Source organism: Chelonus insularis, unplaced genomic scaffold, assembly GCF_013357705.1.
Source record: "Chelonus insularis isolate UGA/USDA-ARS -01 unplaced genomic scaffold, ASM1335770v1 scaffold_714_pilon, whole genome shotgun sequence".
NCBI classification, from domain to species: Eukaryota; Metazoa; Arthropoda; class Insecta; order Hymenoptera; family Braconidae; genus Chelonus; species Chelonus insularis.
In genome coordinates, this window is record NW_023276795.1 from 1247821 (window position 1) to 1260720 (window position 12900).

Below are 12900 nucleotides of genomic sequence, written 5' to 3' on the forward strand. Positions count from 1 at the left end.
CGGAGTTCAACTCGCAGACTGATCTTGTTGAGCGTAACTAATACACAGTCGGAAGCACAACGATTCATCCATCCAACCATCATTGCCCAGAGAAAATGGTTGAAATATTCCGCTTAAAAGTATATTAAAAGTAAAGTACTTGAATAATTTAATAGATACTTTTACAGACAGTAAATATGTAATAATGAGCATGTAAAATGTATTTGGAAAAGTTGACAGTTTGTCGATTGAAATAGGCGAATTGTCGATACATCAGAGACACACGTCGCATGTTAGTTTAATTGACAGGAAACGTTTATCGACATCTTTAGTACGAACTTAAGGTGAACGAGTTTCCTGATAAAATTTTTACCTTTTCTAGTAGTGCTATTATTTGATGTTAACCAACAATCCTTAAAATTCTATTGTCATTAATGTTATGTTGGGTAGTGTTCTATCAACAATAGAAACGAAAAAAAAAGCTCATGATAAAAATGAAATGTCTTTGGCAGCTTTTGTATGTCTCAATTCATCATAAATAATAGTCCCATCAGGTGGTATTTTAATAGCTAGCAAAGAGTGTACATAATTTATGTAATTGAAATAAAAATTATACCATTCGTTACTGTTTCACTTAGTCAAGCGCACTTAAAAAAACATTTTTCTTCTTCATTATGTCATGAATAAATATCACATACATTACTCAACAATTTTCACACCGATAATAGTCAAATTTTTTCTCCTCAACGGAAGACAAGCCAAAACAAATAACCATAAAATTTGTAAATGTATGATAATGGGACGAATTTATTAAATTCTGATAGCATGTTTTTGAAAGTTTTAGAAAGAAGGTCGAATTGAAATATAATTGAATTTTATTGAAATTTGTTCTGGCTTTGTTTTTCGTGAAATATGAAACCAGTACTCGTAAAATACTGACATCACAAGAAAGCAATCTTGGGGAGATTCACTTCAAATAAGTATCCTACATCTTTACTTTGAAATAGCTGGATTTTAGAATGAGTAAAGGTAAGTTGTCCATCTTGATTGTCACAGGAGGAAAAAGGGATCGAAGCGTCACCACACCCGTTTCCACGATGACGCCTATCTTATTCCTTTGGGAGCTGCTCCTATCAGGCTTGGCTTCACGCTAAATCATACTACTCGTGTACATTTTCAATGACCATATGTGAGAATTTATACATACATACCAGTACTCTCTGACCCGTATTATTCTTTGTAGCAAAAGCAAAGACAAATAAAGAAATGTGAAAGCTACGAAACCACATTTTTAATCGATTACGCTCTGAAGCATGCAAGTTACATAAAAGCTCCACATACTTTACCATTTTTTATTCCCTTTACACTATATCCTCATGCAAGAAAAGCTTTTCTTTTAACCTTCGATGTCTGTACCTCATTCAAAGTCATAAAGTAACTGTGTGAAAGATCAATATGTAAAGAGAAAAAGAATACCATAAGTTTCACTGGGAATCTGCTGATTCTATATTCAAGAGCCAATATTTCGGTTTACTTTACAATTATTATCACCACCAAGTTGATAAAAAATACTATTCACTTTTTAGTTGAAAGTTATTAAAATTCGATTCCCATGAATTTTTCATTTTTAAAACTTATTAAAATATTCAGCCAGTGAAGGTTGATAAATATTGTATTTGTATTTGATGATAATTTTATAAAAGTAACATAATATTTAGGTATGAGTAGAACTCATAGTGGAATGAACAAAAAGTTATTTCTCTCTTGGCTCCTATTTTATCTAAATAAATATTTAAAAATTAAATGAGGCTGATATAATATAAAATTTCCCAGACAAAACTATCGTAATAATATCAAGCAATATCCACAAATGACATTCACAAGAGAATGGCCGGAAAGTGATGCTGTGGCTCGAAATAATAGGACCAAAGAGATTTGCCGATAGAGAGAAAAAAATAAAAGAGTTGTTTTAACGATTACTATTACTGTATAGACTTGAAAAGTTCCCAATATTTAACAGAATCGTATAACTGTAACGATACGTAATTGACAAAATCAAAAAGTTTTAGAGCAAGGACTTAACTCAGTTTGTTTAACGCTTCACCAAATAAAATATTACGTATTAAAAGCCTCTCTTTATTTATTATAACTACTTTATTTCTTTTACTGCAAGTTCATGTCAGTGTAAACAATTTGTGAGCTTTCTGACCTCAATATACTCAACTCTGGCCTTTTGCTCTTAAATATTTCCTACATTTTTCTGAATTTCTCGCTACGGATTTTACTCATAACTCTATTAATTTGAAGTCACCTCAACAGATACTTGGATAAAAAATATTTCAAGACTCTTGACTTGTGAAATATCTGCGAAGCAAACGAAAGTAAAATTTCTAAAATTTTTTTATAAATTATTTATAGAGTAATTGATTTGATAATAGAATTATTTATTATTTAATCACTTCAATTAAATGCTTGAAAGTAACTATTGATCTTATGGTTTTCAAGCATCACCAGGAAAAATATTTAAACTGTATTACCAAGTAATTATTAATATTAACTTGAATGCCAATATTTGAGAATAAGTTATACATAATTAATAACGTTTTCACTAACAAGATTTCTAAAGTAAATAATGAAGTTATGCAATGAAGTTAGAGGCATTGAAGCCCTTATATAATACCTGTATAACTTAACCACATGTTTATAAGTACTGTAGGCATATAATAAATAACTTCATTAAATTAGAAGACCATAATTTATCTAAAAATTATTTTTTATTCATTATTGAATTTACATAGAAAAATGAAGAGCACAGAAAAATGCATTCTTGTAATCTTTTATGCTGATCAAGGTATTTTTTTGTTATCAATATCCCAAGAACAAGATACCTTCAGGGATTTTTAATGTTAGTTACAAGGAAATGTCTTTAAACTTTGTCATCGTTTAAATAAAATTCTTCTTTACATGAACAGCTAATGTTTTCAATAAACTCAATTCCATCAAATAAAGTATATCAACTCTTGTTGTTTACATCAAATTTTAACTCAGAGGTTTAAAAACTATTTTCTTCTTAAAATCTTCCTTCAGGCACGAAGTGTTTGATGCTTAACGAAGTTAATGATCTCTAAAAATTTATTATAAGTTCAAGTCAATTAAAAATGACTCCAACGTCAATTAATATGGATACTAAACAGATATAACCTTTCATTATATGATTTATCAACAATCATTTCAATTCATATTACTTCAGTAATTCTAGATACCTCTACTGGATATGAATAATGTAAAAGAAGTGGAAGCATAACCACCTACATGAGGGTATTTCATTTAGATGACAACAAAAGATCAAATTATGCAAAATTTAAAATTTCCATTCATGTTTAATATAGTTACTCTTTATGATCAAGCATGTTATCCCAATATAAAAAACCTACAATCATGTAAATAAAATTGTTCCTGCACTGTTATGCCTTTTGTGAAGCTTCACGATTCTTTAGAAACATTAAAATATAATTTTTAGAAAAAAAAGTTAGCATTGACCAGTCGTTTCAATGTGGAAAATGTCACTAAATATTGTATTACCACCTGGTTAAAGTTTTGACTGTGCTTTAAGTGAATACATAAATTATGCACTAATAACACCAAGTCTCGTACCAACAGATTCTATTAAATGAGAAAAGAGGAATAAATTCCCTCGGGTGTGTTTCGAAGCAAAAGTCTGGCTCAGAAACACTGCGTAATATTATAGTGATTCACATCTGAGAAACGCAATGTTAATTGCAAGAACTCAATTCACATTATACATACTTTGAGAATATTTATTCAAAGAGTTTACTATAGGAAACACGATAATTTAATTTACCTTGATTACGCGGAAGGAGGTTTCGAGAAACCCTCGTATCAACGACAGTCTCCCAAGGGGCCAATCACTCTCCTAGACTTCATTTACAAACAGCACACACATCTTTATGCATTCACGCTGACTCGTTTAAAGTTCTCTTACTGTATAATCTCACGAGGTTTTCAGTCATTCAGGATCCTGAATCGTTTTTCTTATACCCTATAACGAATTGATCGCTGTTAAAACTTTCCATAATGTCTCTATAAATATTTCACTATTTGATGAATCGACACCATTTTTTTCTAATCATTTAAACCATTTGTATCCAATTAGTCACGTTGACACGCAATTTGTACTGAATTTTTATTAAATTAATTTTTTGTCTATTATTGATTGATATTCATTCATTTGTTTCGTATCACATTAAAATATTTGAAAAGCAATTTTAAAAATAAATTAATTATTACATTTCCTGTGTATTGTCTAAAAATAGTTATGCAATGTAATTCAGAATGAATGAATTATTGATGATTATTATTTTGCAGTAAAAAAGCTTTTTGATTATTTGAGTGCTGAATGTTATGTGTTCAAAAGGTCTGGTGGTTGCTCGATGTTTTCCATGGTATTTCATAAATTTTTCTATCAAAATACTTGTAATGATTGCATACAAGATATATGTATCCTATATCATTGTCAATTCAATGTATGGAATATGTTCAATTGAAAGCTTATTGATTCCCAACAATATTTTCACGAAGGGACCATTGTTCGGTGAATTCAAAAAATATTTGGTTTCAGGTTACAGTCAATTTCGATAACTTCACACCAAAGAAAATATGATTTACTAAATTATTTCATACCATTTTTCGAAAGCACAGGACACTCATTTTTTAAGGAAACTCATGAAAATTGAATGAATTCTGTTTAAATTTGAAATACAATTGGTTTAGTAACATAATATATTTATTTATTAAATGTAAATCTAGAAAATTTTTCTTGACGTAAATTTTCGTTCTAAAAAATATAAATTGACGGTTTAATAAAAATTTAGTTGAGCTTTATAAATATTGGATGAATATTTTCTTACATATGTTCTATGTACTTACGTTTTTTGTAAGTGGAATAAAAATGGTAATCCTTTTTATGTTTTCCGCTACTTTACATCTTTTAATGATAAGTACATAAAACGATATGATAGGACATAATCCTTTTTATGATAAATGAACAATCATTATAAAACTCACACAGTATTTGACGTCAAAAATCCTGGGAAAATAGCATCCATATCGATTGTGGACTGCCAGTCAATGTTAAGTCTTCGAAAAAAAATTCAAATGCATGAAAAATAGATATTTCATTATCTCATCAATATAAATAGTTATGATATACAATTTATTTATGATAAAAAAATCAAATGCGACGAGAATATAACAAAAAAATTTCAATGAATATAATATTGGAAATTTTCATTTTTTAGTGTTTAAAAAATGAAACTTTACGAGACATGGTGGTATAGAATTTATGTCTTTATTCAAGGATGATATGTACAGAGAAGAGCAAATGGCCTCGGAGTGTAACGTGACATGGCGAAGCTGCCCTCTTGCAAAACACCTCTGAGCCTGAGATGAGATCATATTTTACATGACTCTTCTACCAAAGAGTAATTTATTTGTTTTACCTGGCTGCTATCTAAAACGTGGTAAAGCATATCGAGGATATACCGGGAAAAACCTTGCATACACCAAAATATCGAATCGATATATCGATTTATTTACTGATTTATTGCGAGATTTAACATCATTATTCATTAATATCATAAAGTTAATACATACATTTACAAAAATAAATATATGAGATTATATTTTTTTTGATGGATTTAGCATAAAAAATTCAATCATTCTGGAAAAATATTTCACTCCATTTCCTATAGAATATCCAATGTATATACAAATGAATGTATTTTATAAATAAAAAAAATTTATAAATAATATTCATTTACCAGTATTTCAATTATTTCGTATAAAAAGTCACAAATCATGCATTTTTTAAATTGATTCCTGAATAATTTTTTCTTCCTTTTATAAATTTCTATTTTGATTTCGCAGAGGATGACATTTATATATTTCTGAAGCATATTGCATGTCATTTAAATGAAAGAATATTATAATTTTAATGAATAAAATAACCTTGGACTGAAAAAATTTTTTTTATTGATATAAAAAGATTATTTTTACGATCATTTGTTCGAAACACTTGCTTATAATCAACGTTCTAATTTTTTTATACTTCCAGAGTTGTGAGTTCAAAAAATATTATTAAAAATAATGATCATATCTGTATGTCATTATGTGTTAAAAAACAATTAGAGTAGATATTCTAAATATCTCTTTGAAAATTAACAAATTTTTCAAATAGAAGGAACGAGTTCAGAGAATGCAATAACTAGTAGAAGAACCATATCGTTGGGTCAGACATATACTCATTTCAGTCTTAATCATTTTTAATATGTATAAAGAAAAAATTATGCATAATTTTTTCTTTCATCATGGACACGAAAATTGCAAAAAATATTTAATGAAAATAATTTATAGTAAATTTATACCAATTTATTTTAAGCATATGACATAAATTTTATTTTAACATATTTTCAGAAATACTTACTTTCGTAATATTGTAATACAAAAATTAACACAAGAAAAAGTTATTCCATTTGGAAAAGTTGTTATATATCAAACTAATCCTACCTTTCTGGTTTTTATGTGACGACATCAAAAGTCTACTTTTCAAGTTTAAGCTCAACATTCAGCTAAATGGAGAGGTAGTTCGTTTACTTTAGTATAGAATTTACATTTCTATAATACAATAATAAAAATAACTCAATGAGAATTACAATGGTATTCATTAAGAAATTATTGTTTTTATTATTCATGAAAGATAGATCGAAATTTCAACTCATAATCTGTCTTTTATTTTCCCTTGGATAACATTGTCAATAACGATGCAATTATAGATGTCAATTATTTAAATAACACACGAAATAAAGTAGAGTTGGTCTATCTTGTCGTGTTCACTTTAATGATATCTATAAACAAATTTTCTCTCATTTAATTGGACAATTCAAGGCAATTAAATCTTTATTAAACAATGACTTTAAAATAGTTTATTAATCAAAATAAAATACTAAAAGTCAAAAAGTCATCATTGAATATGTACATACTCTATATTTTTTTTCGATCAATGATGATTGACAATTTTTCCGAATAATCATTCTGAAATATTTTCTGTTCATGACATTCAAATATTTCACTAAAATTATTTTATATTATGGAATCCATGAATATGTTAATTGATATTTTAATTGCAATGAAGGTTTTAATTACATTGAATATGTAAACAATCATTTTCATTTGTAAGAGAGACTTACGGCTTGACGTTTTAATTTTAAGTTCTCATGTCACTGTAATAGTCATTAACTATTAAAAGGGATATAGCTATCGAAACTTTTTTATTCTTTCTAATGCTACTCTCATCACCTAAAGTTTGTTTAATGAAATTTATCTACTATTATCCTAATGATACATTTAACTTTATTACTGAGATTCCAAGTTGCTTGAAACAGTTTTCAAATGGCCGATGTAATTTATTAGATGACATTTTTTTTAAATTAAAAAGTTCAAAAATTTCATTAAAATAATCGATATAAATTTTGCTCCATATTATGTTATAGAGTTGTAAGTTTTATTTTATAGCAAAGTTTCTGTTAACTTTGAGAATGTATTTAATAATAAATAATGAATAATTAGCAGCTCCAGAACTGGTTTTTTTTTTTCAAACATTAGTTTGTTGAAATAGTAATTGAGATAAAATTTTTAATCAGTTGAATATTAATGATAATAACAATAAAATTTAGTTATATTAATAATATACAGGCAATTCGGTCTTTATTGAGTTAAAATTAACTTGGAACAAAGTTAATAACGTTAGGAACAATATAGAATAGAAAAAATGTAAAGAAAATAAAAAGCAAATGAAGTTTACGAACAAAATAGCCTACCACTAGACCACTTAATGGCCAACTAAACTTCCATCCTCAATGTTGTGCTACTTCTTTTGCTATTTCCTTCAGCCAAGTTGTTCATTTCCTTATTGACCCGATTACCCTCATAATCATAAAAATTACTTATCGATAAACTTAATTATAGAATTCAATCTATACATTATTAAATATCTCATTCCTACCTTTTTTATTCATTATTACCTCGTGAGGTTATAAACAAATGGTGTGACTTAATTATGTCTATAATTTTTAATATCACCACTAAGATTTAATTAAACAAAAGAAGTGATTTTAGGGCTGAAGTAAAAAAAGTATATTACACATAATAAGATATACCTGAAGGTATTTCAGTACCCAGTCGCAATCATAAATTTATTATATTTTTCGAGGGTAACAAGCAGCTCATAAATTTTCTTCGTTCTATACGGTCATTTTTCCATGCAATTTGTTAGCTCTAATTTGTAGAACAAAATGAAAAATTATTTATCAAAAACATCAACTTGGAGTGATGAATTTATTCTTTCGTGAACTTGAACGTCTTGAATTATTATAATTAGTGTTCAGATATAAAATTAATTTACCAGATAATTAATCATATTGATTAGTGAAATCAATTCAATCTCACATTACTCACATAGAAAGAAAATATATAAAATTTTCTGCAAATATATACGCATATATTTATTTCCATAAAGATAATGTGAAAGAATACTGTTTTATAAAATTATTTGATGTCATTTCCACACTCTTTGTTTAATGTATACAGCTTTACTGGTTTGAATATATGTTGCAGAAAATAATGATGATTGCAGTTGGATATTGTGGTTTATCCTTCAACCAATTTTTTTTTCCTTTTCTTCATTATTCTATAACATAGAAGTAGTATGTGCTATGAATTTTTCCTAGCTACTTTCTCAATTATAAATGTTAATTAGTAAAAAAAAAAATCATTTTAACGAATGTTGTAGAAAAAATATTTTTATTTGTCGTGCAACGTTGTGAAACAGTATACCTGAGTATCTTAATTAGCAAGCCTTCTAAGAACATTTTATAAAATATTACATGGAATGAAAAAAATACGTGAAAAATATTGTGTAATTCTAGAGTATACTTTTAAAAAAGTTTATCAAAAATATTACTAAAAATTGAGAGGCAAAAATTGGATGATTAAATATAAATGAATAAAGAGGAAAATAACTGAATCAGTCTCAAGAAAAAAAGTAAAAAAAAAATATCGTAAATAAAATGAAAGATTTTTCAACTAATTTTTGGCAATATAGAAAATATTACCATCCATGTATTATGAAGCTTAGCTACCAAACAAAAATTTGACATTTAGAAATCCGATAACAAGCAAACAGGATGTTTTAACGATTTCTGAGCACGTCAGTTAGAATAAAGGGATTGTAATTCAATATTAAATATTTTTTTACAAAACCATTATTATCACTAATATAAACTAGTATGATTATTATTATTGTGACAATATTCTTACAGGAAATATTCCAATACAAAATGAATAAAGTTATTTTCAACTATTTACATGAATGGAATTGAAATATATATTACATTCAAATATATATTTATTCTGATGTCGATGAAGTTTAGTTATTGACCAAATAAACTTTACTGGCATGCAACAAGCTGTGCTAAGCACTTCCAATTGAATTAAGTTCCATTCCCCACCGAGTAATATCCGATCTAAACGTAATATCCTACCAATTTTCCGTATGTGCTTACGAGTGAACATGAAATAAATCAGTTTAATTGCACTTGAAATTTTGTGACAATTAAAATACAATCTTTGTAGAATTTAGTAAATACCCTATTCAATTAGATCAACATGTAGTATTGGATTAATAAAACTCTTTATCAGGACATAAAGAATGATCAGGATTATTTAATAGACGAGATGAACAATCGCTTTTCTTCATTTTGTTATCCTACAAAAATGGAACATTTTCTTTCTAAAACTGTCCAACTCTAATTTATTTTCTGATAGTAAATAAAATTTTTATGTTTACTTAAAACATAAACATGAACTTGGTGTTGTATTTATCTCTTATTTATGTGATATTATAACTTACAAAAAAGTGAAAAACATCATGTATTTGAACTTGTAAAAATTTCTATTCCAGTGTATAGTCCATTGAAATTCAAACCACCTACAAACTACAACAATAATCGATCTCCATGTTATACAGGGTACCTGTGCATCTATATAATTTTCAGACCCCTCCGGGATACAACTATGTACACTGCGCAAGTGATTTCTATGATACAAACTCAAATATCTCAACGGAACTCTAGCAGTAAACTTGAATGAGATAACTAATAGTTGGTACATTGAACTACAAATCTTTTCTTTTATTCTGCAGATAAGTCTTTAGAACATTTATAATTTAAATAAACAAAAATGCTACCATTCAAAGTCAATATTAACTAAAAAATAATTATAACATATTTTATGAAGACCAAACAAGATTAATGACTAAACAAAAAAATTTCATTCTATACCGTTGCTTAATTATTGATTTATACTCGTCCATTTCTGTTTTTTAAATTAAAAATATTTTCAATTTTTAGATTCTTCTTTCAATTTGCTAAAATTGAATGATGATTTTTTTTCCTATATAAAACAAATATGATCCACATGAAAAAGTCTGGTTTAGTTTTATAACATTTTTTAAAATTGCAAAAACGTTCACACATTTCAGCATAGTCATTCTGTATTTTATTTATAATAAGAATCTTACTTAAAAAATAGTTGAAAAAGAATTTTTACATTAAAACTCACAATATATAGTTGTACAAATTTACTAATCCATAACTGCCTGATGTCTTTCAGACACAATAAATTTTCTGTGGGACAAACTTCCATTAAAGTCGAAGACAGTTACACTCGTCAACATCATCGAGGACAGATGCTCGTTATTTGATCCATCTAAACACATAACTTCTAACACTTCCATTTAGTTACTTTCCTCAAGACACCACATTTCAAAGCTCATAACTGCCTTTCCATTATATTAATCATGCAAAACTACGAATTGTATTAATTCAACTTGACTAACAAAATGATGAATAAACCAACGAAACATAATTAACTAAAATCTTCTATAGTCATTGGCATTAAAATATGCTTGGACTAAATGATGTTACTTAACTCAATTACTTTTACATATGCAATTACTTATTCTGTGAAATCGATTAGAAATTAGAGTTTCTGTGTGAATAATCGATAAGTACATATAAGATAAATGAGTTAATAGAAACTTTAAAAAAAAAAAAACGTCAAGCTGAATGTTATAACAGTTTTGTTAAATACAATATTTTTTACTGATGTTTCTGAGATATTCAATCAAAAATCAAATATTCGGTTCAGTTCGTTAAATTACTGAATCCTCTAAACTGCAGATGGAATTGTATCCACTTCAATAAAATTCAACTTTTTTAAAGCATCGATGCTTGATCGAATTTTTATAGTAGCTTGCAGTGACACTCGTTGTTCTGTGGTGCTTCTTTCTATCTCAAGAACCAACTAGCAGAATATTTCATTTATTCTAGAGAAATTAAAATATCATGGAAAATAAAATACATCTCTTATTTATACACAAAAAAAAAAAGATAAATTATTAACTATGGTTCAATAAACTGTATACGTATGTAGTACGAAATATATTTTTCGTCATGCCTGCGCGGAAAGTTCACTTTTCCATTGGAGAGGGGTTGAACTTTCCACTCAGGTATGACGAAAAATTATATTCAGCCCTAAGGAGGACAATTAGACAAGCTTAAACCACGTGTTTACCCCCCTCGCCTTCGGCTCGGGTTGTAATTTTACACGTGGTTTGAGCTAGTCTACTTTTCCTCCCTAGGTGTGAAATATACTATTCCTTGGATAGGCATATATGCAAGAAGCGTGATTTATTTTTCGGAAGAATTCTAAAGTTACTTTTGCCAATGAATATATTTATTTCCAAGATATATTTTTAGGTGCTGTCAGTAGTGTCTATTTGATATTTATAATATTGCTGAAGACACGAAAATGTTAAGAAGAATAAATTAAATGTCTCTATCTATTTAAAAGCCGATTTAACTTGAAAAAACTTTATGAGAATCTCGTGAAATCTTCTTTAGTAACAGAGTTATCCAATTAGGTATTTCAAAAGAGTATCAAAACCTTTGAAATCGCCAATTACAAAGTAGTATGTTTCATTCCTCAATTAAACGCCTTCAAATGAGGATCATTATGATGAAACTAAATCTCCTCATCATAAAGATAAAAAATTGTTTTTAATTTTGAATTTGATAAATCCATTATCTATGCCATATTATGAGAAAAATACTTATTTTTCATTTAGCATAATGGCTTTGAAAATAAACAGTCAGTATCATTGATGTAATATAACATCGATCTGAGGTGACGTTTACTTATTGATCATGTACAGTTCTGCTGAAGTTAAAGCTAACAGTTTCGCATGTATATATGTATGTAGTCACTTCAAATATTCTCTGTTTCGTCAGAATAACTTCAACTCCTATCAAACAATCAAAACTTTCGTTGTAACAATGTCGATATGTAACCTGTCTCATAAATAATTTATAAATCACTATTTGAATTTATATGTATTCAAAAATCATTCTATATCTTCAAGTATTATTACTTATTAACGTGTTTTGAATCAACATTTGCTTTTTTATATAAATAAAATATCATAATCATTTATGTGAGAGATTTCTAAGTAAAAAGACTACTCTAAAAGTTTTCATTCTTCTCCTAATCTTAGGATTTTATAAAAAAAAAAAAAAAAACATTAGCATAAAATATAAAATGCACATTATAATTATCATACATCTTCATAATAGCTTTTGTTTAATTGACAGAAATTATGAGACAGGATACATTTTCATTTTTTTTTTTAAAATAATGAAATAAGATTTCTCAAAACTTTTTTAATTAAAAAATAATTGGCATTATACTATGTTTAATTAAAACTTTTTAACATAAATTATATAATAC